The sequence below is a fragment of the Macaca thibetana genome, chromosome 15, assembly GCF_024542745.1.
Source record: "Macaca thibetana thibetana isolate TM-01 chromosome 15, ASM2454274v1, whole genome shotgun sequence".
NCBI classification, from domain to species: Eukaryota; Metazoa; Chordata; class Mammalia; order Primates; family Cercopithecidae; genus Macaca; species Macaca thibetana.
Window position 1 is genome coordinate 107010295 of NC_065592.1, and position 17117 is coordinate 107027411.

Consider the following 17117-nt stretch of genomic DNA (forward strand, 5'->3'; position numbering starts at 1 on the left):
TATGAATTGGTTTCTAATTGTAGTTTGGCTTTGCGGTTCCCTAATGACCAGGTATGTTGAGCACCTTTTCATGTACTTATAGGCTATTTATACATCTTTGGAGAGATGTTGATTCAAGTATTTTGCCGATAAAAAAATTAGTTTTTTATTGTTAGTTTTATTGTTGGTTTTATTAGTTTATCGGTTGTTAGTTTTATTAGCTTATTAGTTAGTTGTATTGTTGTTTTGAATTGCAGAAGTTGTTTATCTACTCTGGATATTAAACTCCTATCAGATATATGCTTTGTAAGTATTTTCTTCCTTTCTGTGGGTTGTGTTTTTACTCTCTTGATAGTAGTATCCTTTAATGCACAAATTTTTTAATTTTGGTAAGTCCAATTTCTCTACTTTTTTCCTTTTGTTGCCTATGTTTTTGGTGTCATATCTGAGAACACTGACAAATCTAATGTCATCAAGATTTCTCCCTAGTTTACTTCTAAGAACTGTATCATTTTAGCTCCTAAATTTATGTCTTTAATCCATTTTGACTTAATTTTTGTATGTGATGTAAGGCAAGGGTCTAATTCATTCATGTGCATGTGAATATCCCGATTTTCCACAACATTAGTTGAAAAGATTGTCTTTACCTCACTGGATAGTCTCAGCACCCTTATTGAAACTCATTTGATCATGTATGTGAGGGTTTATTTCTGAGTGCTGTATTCTAGTGCATTCATCTTTATGTCTACCCTTATGTCAGTGCCACAATATTTCATTACCATAGCTTTGTGGTAAGTTTTGAAATCAAGAAGTGTGAGAACTCCAAGGTTGTTTCTCTTTTTCAAGATTGTTTTGGCTATTCAGGGTCCCTTGAGATTCCATATGAATTTTCGAAAGGGTTTTCTGTCTTTTAACCATGAGCATGGGATGTCTTTCCACCTGTTTAATGTCTTCTCTAATTACTTTCAGCAATATTTTGTAGTTTTCAGTGTACAAGTCTTTCACTTCTGTGATCAAGTTTATTCCTATGTATTTTCTGTGATGCTGTTGTAAGTGGAATTGTTTTTCTTATTACCTTGGCAGGTTGTTCATGGTTAGTGTATACAAATACAACTGGATTTGCCTATTGAATTTTTATCCTGTAACTTGGCTGAATATGTTTATTAGATCTAATACTTTTTCCTTGTTTGTTTTTGCAGAATCCTTATGGTTTTCTACATAAAGATCACGTTAGTGACAAGACATAACATTACTTCTTACTTTCTAATTTCCATTCCTTTTAAAAATTTTTTTTAAATTTTTTTCTGGTTCATTTACTCTGGACAGAACATCCAGATTTATGTTGAATTGAAGTGGCAGGAGTAGGCATCTTTGTCTTGTTCCAGATCTTAAGAAAAAAAAAATTCAGTCTATTAGCATCAAGTAGCAGGGAGTTTTCTTACATATAGTGTTGAAAAAGTTCCCGGCAGGGCGTGGTGACTCACGCCTGTAATCCCAGCACTTTGGGAGGCCACAGAGCAAGACTCCGTCTCAAAAAAAAAAAAAAAAAAAAAGAAAAGAAAAAAGAAAAACTTTCCTTCTATTTATAGTTGAAATCATAAGAGGATGTTGATCTTTTTCAAATGCTTTTCTTGAATCAATTGGGATGGTTATGTGGGTATTTTTCCCCTTCCTTCTTTGAATGTGCATTACATTGGTTTATTTTTATACCTCGTGAACCACGCTTTCATTCCAGAAATAGCAAAATCCTTTTCATATGTTACTGAATACAGTTTGCTAGTATTTTCTTGAGGATTTTTGTAACAATATTCCTCAGGGATATCGGTCTGTAGTTTTCTTTTCCTATACTGCCTTTTTCTGGCCTTGGTATCCAGGTAATTCTGGCTTCATAGAATGAGTTAGGAAGTGTTCTCTCCTCCTCCACTTTTTGGAAGGGTTTGAGAAATCTGATGTAAACCTTTCTTTAAAATGTTTGTTAGAATTCACCGGAATAGCCCTCTGATCCAGGCTTTTCTTTGTCGAGAAAAAGACTTAACACATTTAAATTTAAGGCACAAGTTGGTAGCTGGTTTCAATCCCACCTCCAGCTGCCTGACTTCAAACATGAATCAACAGACAGCATGTGCTATCAGATCCCAGAGGGTCCTCTCATACCACCTAACTTGACCCATACAGGCCCTAAATGGGTAGAATAGGATTTGCCTAAACCTTAGGAGAGAGCATATGCAACCAGATTTCAGCAATTTTTATGTCATCCCCTAATCTGTCTCATGCAATCTCATGTAATACTAAATGTTGGAGAGTCTTATCTCTCCTAAACTGCTCCACTCCATTCTTTGTTTGGAGAACCTGTATCACCCTCCCCTTTTCTCCCACCATGTAGGTAAGAACATATGCTACCAGATCCCAGGGGATCTATCTTATCCCCCAACCTTGTCCACATGGTGCCATATCTTCTAGAGGAACATTGAAGCTGTATTGGCCCATGTAGGGTGGGGTCAGGCACACGCACAGGCAAGGCCAACAGCGAACTCATTTGGTCTATAAAGACACATCCAGCCGTTTATAGATTCAAAGAGTTTATTACAGAGACAACGAAAGAAAGAGTAGCCAAAGGTAGCAGCTCCCAACCCTTGTTCCACATGCCTAAAAGGGCACCACTAATGTAAAAAGGGTAAGATAACTGCAACACAACTCGTGGCAGACTACATTCCTGAGGAACAAATTCTAGATGACAGTAATGGGTACTATGGTCTGTAGCTAAACCCTACGTAGGAGTAGAGCAGAAAGCATCATTCCACATACCAGCAGGTAATGAGCAACTGTCTTATAACAACCTCCTAAGAGGGATAGGGAGGTAAATGGGAGATGGTGTTGAGGCGGCTCCTCCCAAGCCTTTCATTGTCTTATGTTCCAGGAGAATCACAAGTTGCTATGGCAAGATTCAGATTAGAGGCAGTTCCAATCTTTTTGTTTGTTTGTTTAAGCAGAGTCTTGCTCAGTAACCCAGGCTGGAGTGCAGTCCAAAGTGCTGGGATTACAGGTTTCACCATGTTGGCCAGGATGGTCTCGATCTCCTGACCTCACGATCCCCACTGCGCCTGGCTGGCAATTCAAATCTTTGTTGCTTGTCATATAGCGATACATATAGAAAGGCCACTATGTGGCTCACGTCTGTAATCCCAGTACTTTGGGAGGCCGAGGCAGGCAGATCATGCACTCCTGCCTGGGCGACAGAGCGAGACTCCGTCTCAAAAAAAAAGATAAACATACTGATTTTATCATTGGTTATGCAATAGGAATTACTAAATAATGTTTAAACAAACCTTGTCCTGTTACAATTGCTCCAAATAATAGTAATGTTCTATACTTGCATTTTCAGCACAATAATTACTTAACACAAGTAGCTCTTGGGCACATTAAATGTGGCTAAAGTGACTGAGGAACTGATTTGTTGTTATATTAAATAATAAAGGCAAATAGTTACATGTAGTTCGTGACTCTCATCAGGCCACAGAGCTCTAAATAAATAGATAATTATGGAAATTACGTAATATTCGAGTCAAGAATTGTAAAGAGCCTGACGTTTTACCCTGTATGCAAGCTAATATGTTAGCTTGCCAAGTTTCATGGATTCTGGCAGGAGATACAAGACTTCCGGGTCAAAGACAAAGGATTTTATTGCTCACAGCCACAACCATATCAAGGGCACCAGCATTTTTTTGTGCTGTGATGGCATGCAGGGTGCACTTATGAGAAGCTTTCAGTATGAAATTATTTTAGAAACAAAACATTTAAAAGGGATTAACAGCTTGTCTAGGCTAAAGTAGACCACACTATGGACTTGTAGAGTGGTAGTGTGAACACCAAATGTCCATGCAATTGAGGTAAAACTTTTGTTTTCAGAATGTTGTCTCTTAATTCTTTTATCTACTAGTATCTTAAGCAGTGGGTTCGGGGCCATATTAGGTTTTACAGGACCAGCCTAACATTGTTGCCTGGAATGTGGGTAGCAGCAGGATGATAACAGCCAAGTACACACAATAATTTTTATAAGAAATAAAAACTAAAAACTCTAAGGAGTATGTCTCGGGCTCTCTGAATCAATAGAAACTAAATATCTTGAAAAGTAGGTGGAAAATGAAGTTGAAGATGCATCAGGGAAATGACTGTTTTGGCAAAAATAAGTGAACAGATGGGAAAGAGGAAAATTGTAATTTGATGGTGAAGATGATCACTGTTGAACAACACTGATACCATAAATAGACACAGAGGCAAGACAGAGTAATGAACCCAATCCAGAGAAGTGGAAAATGACTTTTACTCCCACCAGTTTTATACTTCTACTTGTGCATTTATGTCTGTTATGTGATAGGGATATTAGAGCCTGGGCTATAAGACTGTTCTTTAAATATAGGTAACTCTTGACATCCTAAATTTATTTTCATGATAAGGGGAATGGAAAAGAGGGAAATTCAACTGGAAGTATCTGGACTAATGAGTGTCCTACCAGTGTAATTTGTACTTGATAGTTGGAGAATCTGGACCCTGTTATCCCTCTCTAATCTAAATCCTGTCTCTGATACAGTCTTGACAATTTTTGTGCACCGATTTTCCTTTTTATTCTACTTACTCTTCACATTTCTTATTTAATTCACTACATTATCTGATTTTCCAGTTCCTAGAATTAATCTTAAAAAGACTATTGTTCTCTATTCTTTCTTTCATTTCTCTTTACCACTGAGTTTTGAAAAATCACATTTTAAAATGCCAAAATACCTGTGTACATTCAATGCCAGTTTGCCAAAGAGAATTTTTCTGAATATATATTTTTTCCAAATATAGAAAATATACACTTGGAATTACTTTATTCTGTGGATAATATGCCAGAAACCAAAATATCTAATCTGTAATAAGGCTTATGTATATCAGTCTTATTTTATAAGAAAGGATTAAGATACCTTATTTTTTCTCACTTTTAGAGGACTATCAACTTGATAACCTCAGAAAAGAGTAAAGAATTTTTTTTAAAAAAACATTTATTTCAGTTTTATTCACAACTTTGGGGAGTATACTTGCTCCCTAAAGAGCAAAAGTATGTTTCTGGGAAACTATGAGATCTGGGCATAAATATATTTTCTTCAAGAAAAATGCCCTGTAATTATGTACTGCAGGCCCTCTTAACCTGAGTATGAATTCACTGGCCTTGTGTTATCAATATTTAAGAAAAAGAGATGGCTCTTCAATATTAGAGATCAGAGAACAAACACTGGAAAGATACTCTGTAAGAACTGTCAAAACCTGAAAGTTCTCAGAGCTGTTGAGTGATGCCAGGGAAAACGATAAGGTAGAAAGCATCAGGGCCCATCCTTCACAGAAACACACACACAAAAACAGAGCAAAATCTGTCAGAACCAACTTTGTCAGAACTTTGAAAAATAGTCAACAGTTTATAGCAACTGAGCAAATGCTAAGCCAAAACAGGGGCAACTGAAATGTGTTTAAGGAAATCTGTGTCAAACCACTAGCTGACAAGATAAAGGAACAAAAACTTCAGAGGCTATCTTAGCCCATTTGGGCCTCTGTAACAAAATACAATAAACTGGAAATAAACAGCAGAAATTTATTTCTCACAGTTCTGGAGGTTAGAAAGTCCAAGATCGAGGTGCCAGAAGAGTGGGTGTCTGGTGTCAGCCTGCTTTTTCATAGACAGTGCCTTCTCACTGTGTCCCTACATGACGGAAGGGGCTACTTAACTCGCTGAAGTTTCTTTTATAAGGACATTAATCCCAATCACGAAATATCAGCTAACAAGACCTAATCATTTCCCGAGGCCTCACTTTTCACGCCATTACCTTGGCAGTTAGGATTCCAACATAGGAATTTTGAGGAAACACATGTACCATATCAGGTGCCATGAAAAACAAAGAATACAGTCTTTAAAAAAATCGTTTATAAAAGTCAGTACACAAATAAGCAACTACAAACCATGGTGAACAACAGTAACGGAACTTTAAAAGAGAAAAAAATATTTTCAGGGTGACCACATTATACCATTTAAAATGTCCAGTTTTCAACAAAATATTCTAAGTCATGCAAAGAAATAAGAAAAAAAATGGCTAATTTACAGGAAAAGAGAAAAGAGAAACTATCCTTAAGCAAGAACAGACATTGAACTTTATAGACAAAAACCTTAAATCAAGTGTCCTATAGATGCTCGAAGATCCAAAGGAAACCATGGAAAAGTAACAAAGCCAAGTGCAATGTATAAAAACTAGAAAATATCATCAAGGAAGTGGAAACATAAAAGGAACAAAATAAAAATTTAGGAAATGAAATGTACAATATGAAAGATGAAAAGGTCACCAGAGATGTTCAACAATACATTTGAGCAGGCAGAAGGTAGAATTAACAAACTTGAAGATAAGTCATTTGAAATTCTTCAGTTTGAGAAACAGAAAGAAAAAAAGAATGAATAATGAACAGAGCTTGAGAGACCTATGAGGCATCATCAAGCATACTAATGTATGCATACTGAGAGAAAAAAGGAGGGAAAGAAAATGACTGAAACTTTCCAAATTTGATTTTTTAAAATGAATCTACCTATCCTAGAAGAAGCAAAATGGTGCTGGAAAAATAGATATCTACATGCAAATGAATGAACTGACCCTTACCTTATGCCATATACAAAAATTAACTCAAAATGGATCAGAGACCTAAATGTAAGTGCTAAAAGTCTACAACTTTAGAACACAATGGAGAAATCTCTTCACAACACTGGATTTGGCAGTGGTTCTCTAGATCGGACATAAAATGTACAGGCAGCAAAAGAAAAATAGATAAATTGGAATTTATCAAAATTTGTAACTTTTATGCATCAAAACACAGCCTCAGCAGAGTGAAAAGGCAATCCACAGATTGGGAGAAAATGTTTGCTAATCACATATTAATCTGATAAAGGATTAATATCTAGAATACATAAATAATTCCTACAACGTGACAACAAAAAGAAACAATCTAGCTTGAAGATGCCCAAAGGACATGAATAGAGACATTTCCCCAGAGAAGATATACAAATGACTCAGAGGCACATGAAAAGATAGCCAACATCACTAGTCATGAGGGAAATACAAATCAAAACCATGAGATACCACTTCACACTGATTAGAATGGTTATTAATTAAAAAAAAAAAAAACAAGTGTTGGTGAGGATGTAGAACAATTTGAATGCTTTCACATTGCTGGAATGCTATAGCTGCTGTGGGATACAGTATAGCAGCTTCTCAAAAATTAAACAGAGAATTACCATATGTCCCAGAAATGGCACTTGTAGGACATCCACCATGATCAAGTGGGCTTCATCCCTGGGATGCAAGGCTGGTTCAACATTCGCAAATCAATAAACATCATCCAGCATCTAAACAGAACCAAAGACAAGAACCACATGATTATCTCAATAGATGCAGAAAAGGCTTTTGACAAAATTCAACAGCCCTTCATGGTAAAAACGCTCAATAAATTCGGTATTGATGGAACGTACCTCAAAATAATAACAGCTATTTATGACAAACCCACAGCCAATATCATACTGAATGGGCAAAAACTGGAAAAATTCCCTTTGAAAACTGGCACAAGACAGGGATGCCCTCTCTCACCACTCCTATTCAACATAGTGTTGGAAGTTCTGGCTAGGGCAATCAGGCAAGAGAAAGAAATCAAGGGTATTCAGTTAGGAAAAGAAGAAGTCAAACTGTCCCTGTTTGCAGATGACATGATTGTATATTTAGAAAACCCCATTGTCTCAGCCCAAAATCTCCTTAAGCTGATAAGCAACTTCAGCAAAGTCTCAGGATACAAAATTAATGTGCAAAAATCACAAGCATTCTTATACACCAGTAACAGACAAACACAGAGCCAAATCAGGAATGAACTTCCATTCACAATTGCCTCAAGAGAATAAAATACCTAGGAATCCAACTTACAAGGGATGTAAAGGACCTCTTCAAGGAGAACTACAAACCACTGCTCAGTGAAATAAAAGAGGACACAAACAAATGGAAGAACATACCATGCTCATGGATAGGAAGAATCAATATCGTGAAAATGGCCATACTGCCCAAGGTTATTTATAGATTCAATGCCATCCCCATCAAGCTACCAATGAGTTTCTTCACAGAACTGGAAAAAACTGCTTTAAAGTTCATATGGAACCAAAAAAGAGCCCGCATCTCCAAGACAATCCTAAGTCAAAAGAACAAAGCTGGAGGCATCACGCTACCTGACTTCAAACTATACTACAAGGCTACAGTAACCAAAACAGCATGGTACTGGTACCAAAACAGAGATATAGACCAATGGAAAAGAACAGAGTCCTCAGAAATAATACCACACATCTACAGCCATCTGATCTTTGACAAACCTGAGAGAAACAAGAAATGGGGAAAGGATTCCCTATTTAATAAATGGTGCTGGGAAAATTGGCTAGCCATAAGTAGAAAGCTGAAACTGGATCCTTTCCTTACTCCTTATACAAAAATTAATTCAAGATGGATTAGAGACTTAAATGTTAGACCTAATACCATAAAAATCCTAGAGGAAAACCTAGGTAGTACCATTCAGGACATAGGCATGGGCAAAGACTTCATGTCTAAAACACCAAAAGCAACGGCAACAAAAGCCAAAATTGACAAATGGGATCTCATTAAATTAAAGAGCTTCTGCACAGCAAAAGAAACTACCATCAGAGTGAACAGGCAACCTACAGAATGGGAGAACATTTTTGCAATCTACTCATCTGACAAAGGGCTAATATCCAGAACCTACAAAGAACTCAAACAAATTTACAAGAAAAAAACAAACAACCCCATCAAAAAGTGGGCAAAGGATATGAACAGACATTTCTCAAAAGAAGACATTCATACAGCCAACAGACACATGAAAAAATGCTCATCATCACTGGCCATCAGAGAAATGCAAATCAAAACCACAATGAGATACCATCTCACACCAGTTAGAATGGCGATCATTAAAAAGTCAGGAAACAACAGGTGCTGGAGAGGATGTGGAGAAATAGAAACACTTTTACACTGTTGGTGGGATTGTAAACTAGTTCCACCATTATGGAAAACAGTATGGCGATTCCTCAAGGATCTAGAACTAGATGTACCATATGACCCAGCCATCCCATTACTGGGTATATACCCAAAGGATTATAAATTATGCTGCTATAAAGACACATGCACACGTATGTTTATTGCAGCACTATTCACAATAGCAAAGACTTGGAATCAACCCAAATGTCCATCAGTGACAGATTGGATTAAGAAAATGTGGCACATATACACCATGGAATACTATGCAGCCATCTAAAAGGATGAGTTTGCGTCCTTTGTAGGGACATGGATGCAGCTGGAAACCATCATTCTTAGCAAACTATCACAAGAACAGAAAACCAAACACCGCATGTTCTCACTCATAGGTGGGAACTGAACAATAAGATCACTTGGACTCAGGAAGGGGAACATCACACACAGGGGCCTATCATGGGGAGGGGGGAGGGGGGAGGGATTGCATTGGGAGTTATACCTGATGTAAATGATGAGTTGATGGGTGCAGCACACCAACATGGCACAAGTATACATATGTAACAAACCTGCACGTTATGCACATGTACCCTACAACTTAAAGTATAATAATAATAAATTAATTAAAAAAAAAAAAAAAGAAATTGAAAGCAGGGACTTGAACAGGTGTTTATATACTCGTGTTCCTAACAGCATTATTCACAATAGCTAGCTCATGGAAGTAACCCAAGTGTCCATTAATGGATGAATAGATAAATGAAATATGGTGTATACATCCAACAGTGCATATTCAGCCTTAAAATGGAATGAAATTCTGATAGTTGGTGTAACACGAGTGAACCCTGAAGACATTATGCTAAAGAAATGAAATAACCCAGTCATAAAGGACCGATATTGTATGATTTCACTTATATGAGGTAAAGTAATCACACCCATAGATACAGAAATTAGAATGGCAGTTGCCAGGGGGTAGGTGGAGGAAGGAAGAGGAAGTTATTGTTTTTAATGGGTACGGATTTTCAATTAGGGAAGATGAACAAATCTTGGAGATGGATGGTGGGGATGGTTGCACAGCAATGTGACTATACTTAATTCCACTGAACTGTACACTTAAAAATGGTTAAAATGATAAACTGTATGTTAATGATAAACTTCATGTTATTTTATCTCAAGAAATTCTTATTAAGCTATCATGAATGGATTTAGCAGCCACTGATGATTATTGCCTCCAACCATTATTTCAGGTTGCACAGTGGTGATAGTCTTTTCATCCTTGTGAAATTATCAACTCTATTTTTTTTCTACAAAGAAGGCCTTTTCCGGCCGGGCGCGGTGGCTCAAGCCTGTAATCCCAGCACTTTGGGAGGCCGAGACGGGTGGATCACGAGGTCAGGAGATCGAGACCATCCTGGTGAACACAGTGAAACCCCGTCTCTACTAAAACTACAAAAAAAACTAGCCGGGCGAGGTGGCGGGCGCCTGTAGTCCCAGCTACTCGGGAGGCTGAGGCAGGAGAATGGCGTGAGCCCGGGAGGCGGAGCTTGCAGTGAGCTGAGATCCGGCCACTGCACTCCAGCCTGGGCGACAGAGCGAGACTCCGTCTCAAAAAAAAAAAAAAAAAAAAAAAAAAAAGAAGGCCTTTTCCTCTTTAACTGTGTTGCCTTAAAACAGTATGTACTGTATGATTTTTAATAGTAGTCATGATCTTTTAATGATAATCAGTTTCATGCAGTTTGAATGAGCGTCGGGTGATATGGCTTCAAATTCAGAATATTTAAGAATCTCTGCTATTTGGAAAATGTGTGTAATATTTGTGAACTGAGAAAATAACCCAAAGTAGCTTTAGAATAAGAAGAAGATAGTTATTCTAGGCCAGGCGCGGTGGCCTACGCCTGTAATCCCAGCACTTTGGGAGGCCGAGGCAGGTGGATCACAAGGTCGGGAGATCAAGACCATCCTGGCTAACACGGTGAAACCCCATCTCTACTAAAAATACAAAAAATTAGCTGGGCGTGGTGGTGGGCACCTGTAGTCCCAGCTACTCGGGAGGCTGAGGGAAGAGAAGCTGAGATCATGCCACTGTACTCTAGCCTGGGCAACAGAGCGAGACTCCATCTCTTAAAAAAAACAGAAAAAGATAATAGTTATTCTAGCCAGCCAGACTTGTAAGCAGCCATTCCGGTGGGTGCGTAAAGGGATATTCATTCTTATTCTCTCTCAGTCGTACTCTCCATTGCTCTGATTACTCTTGTCTTGGTCTAGTTGGCCTGGGAGTGATGGACATTTTCATAAAGTAACTTTCTGATTTGAATAAGAAATAATTACTTTAAAAAAAGGAAAGGACCTATATCACTTTGCCTTCCTCATCACTGAGGTTTGCTTGACAGTCTAGCTCAGACAAAAGAGAAGGTGGTTCCCAGCCTGGCTTGTGGTAGGGATTTCTCAGAGTAAAGCCAAAGGAACATTCTTAATGGCCCCGTGTCTGTACTTGATTTTTATGTCTTCTTCAAATGGGCTAAAATCTTTCCCATAGCGGGCGCTGGTTTTCCTGAATGGGGGCTTACCCTGCATTCTGCACATGATCTCCTCCCTCCCACCTTTTAAGCGTCAGTGTCAGTGTTACCTCTTCAGAGAAGCCCCCACTGACTACCCCAAGAATTCCTGTCCTTGTCTTCTGCTCTGTTGTCTCTCATCATAGTCCTTATCATTTCCACCTCTAGATGCTAAGCTAGGGGAAGGTAGGTAATGTCTTGTTAATTATCAGAAATCCACTGCCCAGTAGTATCTAGCAGATTTAGGTCCTTGTTCCTTTCTTAAGAAATATTTGAGCACATATATGCTCAGTGAGGCAAAGACAAGCTCCCTGTCCTCAGGAAGTTGACATTTTGTTGTAGTAAACATATTTAGGATACTTTGTGTAGTGAGAGAACTATGAGAATAAAGAAGGATAATAACAGAGGTGTGTAGTGCCACTATGGATGGTCACAGACTCAATTAGCTTAAATTCTTTGATAATATACTTCATAGAATAAAGTAGAAGCCTGGAAGCAAGTCTGACTAAACTTCACAAAGATCTGTTCTTATAGCATAAAGCAATGCAACTCAAAACACAATAAACAGACTTTGGTTTCTGGTGTGACACGCAAAGAGTTTGGAAGCCATTATTCTTATCTTCCTAGCAAGAATAAGGTTGAACAAACTGAAAACTAACAACCCTTCTTAGCTCAAGTAGAGAATTGAGATCATGGGACAAACTATCAGGACAGCTGGAGAAACAGACAGGCAGATACAAACAGGCAGATACAAACAGGCAGATACAGACAGGCAGATACAGACGGGCAGACACAGACGGGCAGACACAGACGGGCAGACACAGACGGGCAGACACAGACGGGCAGATACAGACGGGCAGACACAGACGGGCAGACACAGACGGGCAGACACAGACGGGCAGATACAGACGGGCAGACACAGACGGGCAGATACAGACGGGCAGACACAGACGGGCAGACACAGACGGGCAGATACAGACGGGCAGATACAGACGGGCAGATGCGGACGGGCAGATGCAGACGGGCAGATGCAGACGCAGACGGGCAGACACAGACGGGCAGACACAGACGGGCAGACACAGACGGGCAGACACAGACGGGCAGACACAGACGGGCAGATACAGACGGGCAGACACAGACGGGCAGATACAGACGGGCAGATACAGACGGGCAGATACAGACGGGCAGATACGGACGGGCAGATGCAGACAGGCAGATGTAGACGCAGACGGGCAGACACAGACGGGCAGACACAGACGGGCAGATACAGACGGGCAGACACAGATGGGCAGACACAGATGGGCAGATACAGACAGGCAGACACAGATGGGCAGACACAGAGAACCACAGCTTACCAGGAGCAGATGCCCAGAGGCAGATGTCCACAGCAGTATGGGCAGCAACACTTTAAACTGTAATTCATAAATTGCTACAGGTTCAATGTGGACTAACTTTAGAGTTAAAAACTCAGAAGAAACCTGATCTTGGAGGCCCCCACACTTCACAGAGTTTTACTTGCAAGATCCCTACCGGGTTCTCAGTATGGAGATCAGAGAAAATTCCTTTGATGATTTTTATCAGGGTGGAGGGGAAAAGTAACCATTTTGGAGACGTGCTCAGAGCTCTCTGCTCCCCTTAACAAGGGCCACACTCAGGGGAACTACTCGACCAGAACCCAGCCTAATGGGTTTTTATGAAAGCCTCAGTGGCCTGGGGAAGGCCATACCAGCCCCCTTCAGACTTTAACATGGAGGAAAAGAAATACATAACTTTGGTTCACTAAAAGACTGGGATCTAATCAGAGGATTATGGAAGGCTTGCCCTCCTCCCACTCATTACCACTGCATCAATAGTGCTCCTGCATGATAGCTTGGAATTACAGTTAAAAGAACTGACGGCTCAGATCCTATTTCTGGAGTCTATGAACACCCAAAGACAAGACGGGAGACAGAAACAAGGACACTAGAGGAAATTTTTGCTTTTGACATTACAGCTATAGCAAACAGGAAATACAGTTTAACTCTTAGCCAGATAAACATTAAACTTTACATTAAAGACCTATCTACTGCAGTTCCTTTTATCTGATACATCGTATTCGGCTTCCAATTAAATTTGCAGTGCATTAAAAGGCAAAATAACACAATCTGAAGAAACAAAGAAGCATCAGAACTGAACTCAGAATTGGCAGAGATTTTGGAATTACTACACTTGAAATTTAAAATGACTGATTAATATGCTAAGGGCTATAATGGAAAGAGCGAACACCATGCAAGAACTGATGGATAATGTAAACAGGGAGATGAAAACTCTAAGAAAGAATCAAAAGTAAATGTTACAATTCAAAAACGATGAAACAAAACCGAAGACTGCTTTCATGTGCTCATCAATAGATTGCATATAACTGAGAAACACTCCGTGAGCTCAAAGATATGTCAGTATATACTTCCAAACATTAAATGCAAAGAGACAAAAGATTTTTTAAAAATGGAACAGAATATCCGAGAACGTGAGATAATTATAAACGTAACATACGTATAATAGGAATACCAAAAAGAGAGGAAAAATGAACATAAGAAATAGTTGAAGTAATAATGGCTGAAAATTTTCAAAATAAATAATGGGCACCAACTATAGACCAGGAAACTAAGATAACACTTATCAGGATACATATCAGATAACATATACCTAAACACATCATATTCAAACTGTAGAAAATCAAAAACAAAGAGAAAATCTTGAAAGGAGGTGGGTGGGGGGAGGGAATGTTACATGTTGAGAAACAGGGTAACAACCACATCAGACTTCTCTTCAGAAACCACGTGAGTGACAGTGGAGTGAAATATTCAGTGTTGACAGAAAAAAATTCACCAACTTAGAATTTCATATCCAATGAACAACTCTGTGTCCACAAATTCTATAACATAGATGAAATGGACCAATTCCTTAGAAGACACAATATACCAAAACTCACACAAATAAGAAATAGACTACTTGAGTAGGCCTATATCTATTAAGGAAATGGAATTAATAATTAATAACCTTTTTATAAAAAGCTCCAAGCCAATATAGTTTCACTGGTGAATTCTGCCAAACATTACAACAGAAATTATCTACAATCTTCTCAGTAAAATAGAGGGGATACTTTCTAACTAATTCTATAACCCAGCAGTGGCCTAAGATTAAAACCAGACAAAGACATTAAAAGATAAGAAAACTATAGACCAATGTTTCTTATGAATATGGAAGCAAAATCCCTCAACAAAATATTAGCAAATAGAATTCAACAATATTTAAAAGGAATTATAGATCATAATTTGGATTAATTCCACATATGTATGCACAGCTGTTTCAACACTGAAAATCACACCTGTAATCCCAGCATTTTGGGAGGCCGAGGCAGGCAGATCATGAGATCAGGAGTTTGAGACCAGCCTGACCAACACTGAGAAACTGCCTCTCTACTTAAAATACAAAAATTATCTGGGCGTGGTGGTGCATACCTGTAATCCCAGCTACTCAGGAGGCTGAGGCAGGAGAATCGCTTGAACCCGGAAGGCAGAGATTGCAGTGAGCCAAGACCGTGCCATTGCACTCTAGCCTGGGCAACAGAGTGAGACTCCATCTCAAAAAAAAAAAAAAAAAAGAAAAAGAAAATAAATTAATCCAATCCATCTTGTCAACCGGTTAAAGAAAAATAATCATATCAATGAATGCAGAAAATGCATTTGACAAAATCCACTCCCCATTTATGATAAAAACTCTCAGCAAACAAGGAATGGAGGGAAGCTCCTCAACTTGATAAAGAACATTTACAGAAAACCCATAGCTGACATCATAGTTAAATGCTCAGACAGAAAATGCCCCAAGATAGTAATCAAGGGAAGGATTTCCTCTCTCACCACACCTATTCAACGTCATACTGAAAGTCCTAGCTAATGGAACAAAACACGAAAATGAAGGAGAAAGCCTACAAATAGGGAAGGAAGAAATAAAACTATCTTTGTTTGCAGATGATATGATCGTCCCTGTAGGAAACCCCAGAGTTGACAGAAAAACATCTGGAACTAAGTGATTATTAGCAAGATTGCAGCATACAAGCTTATTATACAAATATCAATTACATTCCTATAAGCCAACAATGAAAATTGGAATTTGAAATTTAAAACACACAATTTATATTATCATTAAGACAATGAAATACTTAGGTATAAATCTAACAATATACATGCAAGATCTATATGAGGAAAAGTACAAAACTCAGATGAAAGAAATAAATAACTAAATAAATGGAGAGATATTCCATGTTAATGGATAGGAAAATTCAATATTGTTAAGATGTTAGTTCCTACAAACTTGATCAATAGATTCAACGCAATCTCAATCAAGTTATTTTGTTGACATCAACAAACTGATTCTAAAGTTTATACGGAAATGCAAAAGACCCAGATAGTCAACTCAATATTGAAGAAAAGCAAAGTCAGAAGACTAATGCCTCCTGGCTTCAAAAATCAGTATAAAGCTACAGTGATCAAGGCAGTGTCATATTGGTGAAATAACTGACAAGTATTAATAGATCAATGGAACAAAATAGAGAACCCAGAAAAAGACCCACACAAGTATCAGCAACTGATCTTTGACAAAAGAACAAAGGCAAGACAGTGGAGAAAAGATAGCCTTTTCTACAAATGTTGCTGGCACAATGCAAAATAAAAAAAGCTATGCTCCAACGTTGCTTCCACATTTTCAGATATCTTCATAGTAGTACCCCACTCCTGGTTCCAATTTTCTGTATTAGTCTATTCTCACACTGCTATAAAGAGCTACCTGAGATAGGGTTATTTATGACGAAAAGAGGTTTAATTGTCTCACAGTTCTGCGGGCTTACCAGGAAGCATGACTGGGAGGCCTCAGGAAACTTACAATCATGCCAGAAAGTGAAGCATCACAGCTTTACCATGGCAGAGCAAGAGAGCGAAGGGAGAAGTGCCATACACTTCTAAACCATCAGATCTTGTGAGAATCCACTATCACGAGAACAGCAAGGGGGAAATCTGCTCCATGATCCAATCGCCTCCCATCAGGCCCCTCCTTTAATTTGACATGAGATTTGGGCAGGGACACAAATCCAAACCATATCAGGCAGTGAAACTACTTTTTATGATACCATGATGGTGGATATTACATCATTGCATTGGTGGAAATCCCACTAAAAGACATTATGCATTTGGCAAAACTCAGAACTCAGAACTGTGGAGCAAAAAAACAGACAAAAACAGACTCTCAGAATAGTAGAAAATAGTAAAATGAGCAGCATATGCACGTATTATACAGATTTAACAATTCTTCACTTATTTCTATATCTACTTTCTCTCATTGTTTTGAGAAATTATTTTTAAAGTATTTCAATTAAACTACAAGCATACAATTGCAAACGTTTCCGTACATATCTTTTAAACATAAGAACAATGTCCTACATTGTCTAGCCATTATTCTCAAAGTAATG